Raw genomic sequence first — 7,371 nt, forward strand, 5'->3', positions numbered from 1 at the left:
TTGATTTCTAGTGATATTTTTGATTGATTTGTTTTTATATGCATAAAAATAAAATGTTAAATATTTCCTGCAGTTTTACTGTTATTTTGTGTTTCCAAATCCATAAGTTATCTTTTGTATAGATACTCCAAATATTTTGTCAAGTTCTGTAGTCCAGCAATGCTAGAATCTAGTTTAACGGACCCTGTAAAATTTCAGAGGCAATACGAGAGGTCAATCAAGGTGGTATTCAAAGTTTTGATGTAGTTTTAGAAATGAATATTAAGCAACTAAAATGTGGGGGTATGTAGGGAACAGCCCCCCCCCCCCCAAATGAGCAAGCAAACTAAAATTGTTTATCTCCTGGGGTCTGCAAATCTACATCTAGATGTGTTCCCAGAGAATAGACTACTGTTCCCAGAGAATCTGATCAGAGTATGTTAATATTTGAAGAAATATAAAAGTACTTTCTTTGTTTGGTTTTATGCTGAGTTTAACATCCACTTAGTTTTTTTATTGTACCTTTTATATTTTATATATAACCAATTTTTCTGGATAGCTGACTGTATTCATGTAAGTTTTATGCTTTTTTAGTTACACTTCAAGATCACTTTCCAAGACTCATAACTCTTGAATGAAGAATGAAATTAGGCCAATTGTGAACTTCACAATATTCTTGGTCAATATTCAAGACACATAACTATGTAATTGACATTATTTGTATTTCTGTGAATGAAGTCTTCCTCTTTGTTAATTATCCAAGCTCCTGTGATACTATAAAGCACTGAGAATAGCTGAGTGTGCTCTCCTGCCTACATTTTTTTTCTCTCTTTCCTTAACAAAATGCAAATAACTTTAATTTCCCTTAAACTTTCTCAAGGAATGAATGGGTTTAGTCATGCAATGCATCTTTTTTTAATCAGTCAAATTTTCTTCAGAAGTATTTTACAATGCTGTAAATACTTTGTTTTTGGTCTGACAAACATTGTTTAAGCACATTACTGGTTTTTAAACTTCAATAAAAGGGGGAAAAACTTGAATGCGATATGTCAAGGAATAAGCAGGCACCAGGGTAAAATGACTGATCTTCAATGGGACAACTGAAAAGCTTTCTGATATGACGGAAGTCAACAGACCTGACAGGATCTCAACACAAAGAGGTGAAGGACAAATTGTGCCAACTTAACAACCATTGCCACTGGTCCACAGAGTTCCACTGAGACTCCACCCATCATACATAGATGTTGTAATATGTTCCCCACTTGCCAAATTCCAGATGTGTAAAGTGTTCCTTTTGAAAACTTTTTTTTAATGTTAGGTCAGTTGTTTAGATCTTAATGTAAACTTGTTATTTAAAAGTGGGAACCTTCAATTAAAAGATTGCATTAAGAGGCATATTATTTGCAGAGCACTGATACAGTCAAAAATACTAGACATACATGTGTGCATTTTCGAAAGTAGTTTTCAAAAGCAACATTTTACACGTCTGCAATTTTGGCAACAAATGACCTTCGTACCCAAAACATAATTTGAACATTAAGCATTAAGGTTAAAAGGTTTCAAAGATAACAAAAATACATGTTGAAACTACAAATTTAATGTATTTCAATATGGCTTTCAAAATAAAATAAGCAAAAATGGTGAAAACATAAAAATAAACAAGCATCACACTGTCCACTAACAAGCATTAACCAAAATATATCTCACCATCTATTTAAATAGTGACAACCTTCAAGCTTAAGCATCAATGAACAGAAAAATTTGGGGTTTTTTTCATCAATAAATTTAAAGTAGTATGCTTTAAGTGGATTGGTTTACAAATGGCACATTTTCCATTAAAGTGGATTGTTCTACAAATTACAATGGGCACATTTTCCATAAGTATTTCAAATATTGATAAATAACAATAGAAATGTTACATTTTGGATACTCTTGAAAAAAATATGCTGATAGAGTTCTAAGTGAACTAGTATGAACATTTATATGAATGAATATAACAATATTTTGTTCTGGAACAATTTTATGATCTGCTATTATAAACAGATTTTTTTATGGTTTGTTCTCATGAAGGATATTTTATACTATCAACATAATTTGTTAAAGGGACTCCACCCAGGTTTCTTGAATGATGGAACTGGAAAATTAATATTTTTTTAAAATAAAAGTTCCATATGATTTTCTTTTGCATATCTTTCTGTTGCAAGTGCCCCAGCTGATTTATGTAAGAATTTCAAATTTTATGTTTTTATGCATTTGGACCTCAGTGGAGTTCCTTTAATATTATAACCCTCCAATATGAACCTATTCACTTTAAAGGCTTGTAATAATGTTAATAACCAAAATAGCTACAGACTTAAGACAACAGAAAACAATGGCTATCCCGCACCTTAACATGCAATTATCTCATCTTTCATAATCTATAATGTTTATTACTAATTGTTTATAGACATGTATTTCATTTTGACATTGATTTTACTTATTTCAATATTCATTCATTGTTAAATAAAAAGGATGACAAATTGATTACAAGGTCACTGACCAATACATTATGCAAGCAATACAATGGACATTGTGCTAAAAATAGTAAACTTCCTGTATAACAAAAACAAAACAAAAGAAACATCACAAGACAGGAGTGATAAAAGGAAATTTACGTTTTGCCAGACAGGAAAAGAAAACAAAACAAATAAAAATATCATACTATTATTCTTTGACCTTCCTTTTTTATTTAAAAAAAAACAAAACAAGGGAAAATCTATTTTTAGATTCAGAGACCATGACTCAATTTACGAGAAACTCAAAACCTTATATGTGTAGAAAGAACAAAAACACCACAAAACTAGACTTACAGTCTGAGTTAAAATGAGTGAATGTGCTTCCAGAGACGGTAAAGTGCAATGGAAATACAGAAGTACAAGTCAGCAATTGTTATGCTCCATCAAAATTATTTTAGAAAGCATAAATTAAAAACAAAGATTGGTTATTCTTTCCAGGGACATTTGTTGTATATCAAATTTAAAAACATTTCAAGAAACAATAATGTCTTGTGTAACTTAACAATTTAACAGTTACTTGCGATTATAGCTAAGTAATAAATAACAAGATATTAATTATCAACTAGGTTGCAAGTTTTACAGATGGCACAACAGAATTACAATGTCATATTGATGACAATATTAATATTTACTATATACCAGTGATTGTGTTTAAATACATGACTGATAATATACACATGTAAGTCAAACACTTATTATGACATTGTATTATGACTTAGAGACTGATCTTGGTCTTTGAAAAACAGACAAGAGATGTTGGAATTTCTTAAAACATTACAGCATTTGTTTAGGAAAACATTTGGAAACATGTATTGTACTATAAACTGAACTCAGTGTTACTGCATACAATCATATTAGTGCAGTAATGGGTTAAAGCCTTCTAATTCTAATAGGAGTTAACCAGTTATTGCACTAAGGTGATGAATGGCATTAGTCTAAACATTACCATGTTTGGTGTAATAACAATTATACCATTGATGATACCATTTCTGTGTTACAGCATACAGTTAATAATATATGTGTATCAAAACACAAGCCATGAAATTTGTTACGTCACAATCTCATGAGAATCATATCATGTCGCTCCACTACTCTTTGCTAGGTACCAAAGAGTTACGGAGAGAAAAAGATGATCTGATTTTATTGAGATTGGTTATGTCATAAAGTTCAAGCACATACTATGTTCTGTATAAAAACATCATGGTGATACTTGTCAAAACATTAACCATGTTACGGCATACGGTTGATGATATGCTTTCAAAAATATATCCCTGACCTGTGTTACTTCATACAGCTGATGATCTAAACATTATATTCCATGTTACAGCATACGGTTAATGAAATATATCAAAACATATACGATTTACCACATTATGGCATTCCAAAGATAATACAAATTCAAATAAACTCCCTGTTCTATATTACTTTCGTTAACCAGTTCAAGTTTTTATTTCAATATATATAATACGATGTTCTGTATTACAGCATTAGTAAATAATAAATATCTAAACATAAGCGACTGACTTTTGAAGTATACATATGATAATAAAGAAACATATTACATTTACTGTGTTACAGCATACGGTTGATGACATAAAATTAAAACATTCAGATGGCATACATGCAGGTTTTATTACAAACATTATACTGTTACGGCATACGGTTGAAGATAACTTTATACAATTCATTTAATAAACAAATATGAACCATTTAATGTGGTAAACCTTTTAAAATTGGTTGAAATGAGTATTTTAGTAAACAAGAAAAGAATTTCAAAAGCTTTAATACACTCAGTGGAGAAATAACATAACTACAAAATGTACTAATTGCAATACTTGCACAATATGACTAAGGATGAACCATTGAACAGGTTTGAAATGCTTAATGTAAATGGAGAATCTGCATTAATTTGTCACAACTCATACATACAATACTCTCAACTTAAATTTTATCAACCTATCTTTAAACAAAAATAATTTATAGAAATGTATACATAAGTATTTGAGATACATTTACGTATTCTTACCACTTTGCATGCTTGCAGCAACTCAAATATATCTATCCATACCACCAGTGCATACCAAGATCAGCCAGCACACCTATGCCTTCTGATCACGGTCTGCACTGCTGGCTATTCAGTCACTACATATTTTGAAAATTTCCCTCTTGAAAATGTAAAATCTATATTGAAACATCAGGACAAGTGCATTTAAGATATCTGGCCTGATAAAGGTTAATTCAAGATATGTTTTGCAAGAGGTCTTCATCATACATGTATTTAAATTAAGGGTTTTACTTTCAACTGTGCTGGGGGACATGAAGGTGCCATCCATAAACAGGATTAAAAATATTGCAAAGTTTGGCTACTTTTTGAGGTTTCCATTCAGACTATTTTATGTAAAAGATGCCCAAAGCAATTATATTCATTGCCCTTTCTATAATATTCTACAGTATTTCAGTAGACAATTTAATCAATATTCATCATTTCAGTAAAGTCTTGTTGCAGAAAATATTCCAAAATTTCAATTCTAATTTCCTCCTTGTGAAAAAATATTGGTCTATTCATATATTGGCAATACAATTTGTACAAATATATTTATGTCTAGGAATCAATACAAGAAAAGCCCATCAAAGCAAGCAGAAACATCTAGCTTAAAGCAATGGTGCAATTTTCTCCAGAAATATTCAATGAAATATTTCGAAAAAATTAATTTGTTCCATAAAATGCTATAACATAAAATATAATTATGGCTTTAAATTAGTTTGGTGTTTCTCTACTGAAGTTGAAAAGTATTGCAGAACATTTGCATTAAATAGTTGCATTTGCTTTGATAAATTACGCTACACGCATAGTTTGATAAATCAATACAACAAAAAAATATGCTGCAAAAACATCCTCACAAAAATACCTCAAAAAACTTAACCTGTTGGAACTGAAAATGATTATCCTTGGCTACCAGTATAGAGCCAGGCTAGCCTAGACATCTAGACATCCATACTGTTAGCTGACTTTTAAACTTTAAATTTTAAAGGTATGGCATACGGCAATTTTATTCTGCATGTAACACAAGATGCCACTCCATGAATCAATCCAGGCACCCCCTTTCACCCTTAACCTTGGCCTCTTTTGTTTGTTGGGTTGTATGAACACAGTATCAGATCAATTGTGAAATTGTTTTAGTCTTTACCCAGGCTGCAAGAACCAAAAGTGATGCAAACAGTATGAAGCCAGACAAGTCTGTTCTACCTTGCAATTTGACCAGGCTCTATACTCTTGGTAAATCAATTTTTGTATTTTGGTATTAAAATCCCCTTAATTTTGAATGGACTGTTCCAAATTTAAAGTTGGGTAAAGTCTATTATACAAATTCAGCTGGTTAAGGGTTAATGTCAACTTGAACTTCCTTATATACAGTAAATTTGAGTAAAAAAACAGATTGTAACAAATTATAAACTTACAAATTAACAATTAACAAACTTCTCACTAATACTGAAAAATATAAAAATGCTTTTTTACCATGAAGTTTGGTTTTTTAACAGACTCTACATTCAGCAGATTAACATTAAATCTGTAATATTTTATTATTAGAAATTTTTAGTTAGGCAATAAGTGTTGGCATTCATGTTTTTAATTTTTGCACAAACACACTTTCAGCAATTTATATTACTGATAAAATTTTTCATCTAATTTTATTAATTTAAACAAAATTTGACTTTTCATAGCAGCTTTACGAGACTGCTTTTGTTGTGCATAATCATGAGAATTTCATAATCACTCAAAACTTAATTTAAACTTTATCTATTCCTTCATATACATTATAAACATTTTTTTAATAAAGAAAGACTGGATTGAAAAAAAAACAAGTAAAACATACTTATATTAATTCTTCTCCAGTTTCTCCAGAAAATTAAAAAAAATGAAATACAACACTGTGGTTAGATGTTAACTTGTAAAATGTACAGTACAGAATAATAAAGCATTAACTTTTTTTTGATATTAATTACCAAAATGTAACATTTAAAATGTTCTGGGCCTTCAAGCAATAAAATCAACATTGCATACAACTTTAATCGCATCCAAATTAAGAGCTAATTTCTCTTCTATGCACAATAACTGTACAGATAGTCCTACAAAAAACTATGACTAAAAATAGAAAATCTCTACAAAAAAATCTACAAAGTTAATGCCACTTCACATCATCCATCAAAGCACCATGTTAAAATGGAACAACTATCTTGAAATTTTGTATATTTAAGATTGTTGAAAAGTTGTATATGAAATAGTTATTGCCTGAGGTATGAAATATACATTTATTTATTTTACAATAAATTTTACTGTTCGTAACCGTGATCAAAATCTGTAATCCTTCAAAACCAGAAGAAAAACTGAAATTTTTCATGCACCACTAAAAATGTCCTCTAAACTGAATTCAAGAGCCATAACTCTGTACTAAAGTTGTATTTAACATAACTAAATGAACTGAAACCTGAGTAATTGTTTCAAAAATATTGCCAAAAAAATCAAAATGCAAATGGATGCACCTATGGTAGAATACAGGCAAATAAATAAATGGTTTTCATTAACAATGTCACTTTTTTACGACCTTATTTTTATTACATTTACTTAACATGTATCTTTCTTAATATACTAGTCTTAAACAATTTAAGTAAACACAGAAAATATTACTATAATAACATCATGTTTCCTGTAATAACATCATGTTTCTCCACTAACAACATGATACTTACAATTACATCATATTTACTATAATAACATCATTTTTCAGGAAATAACATCATATATACTGTAATAACATAATGCTTTCTTCATTAACAA

This window comes from Ruditapes philippinarum, unplaced genomic scaffold, assembly GCF_026571515.1.
Source record: "Ruditapes philippinarum isolate M1 unplaced genomic scaffold, ASM2657151v2 ctg2203_1_1_1_1, whole genome shotgun sequence".
Classification (NCBI taxonomy): Eukaryota; Metazoa; Mollusca; class Bivalvia; order Venerida; family Veneridae; genus Ruditapes; species Ruditapes philippinarum.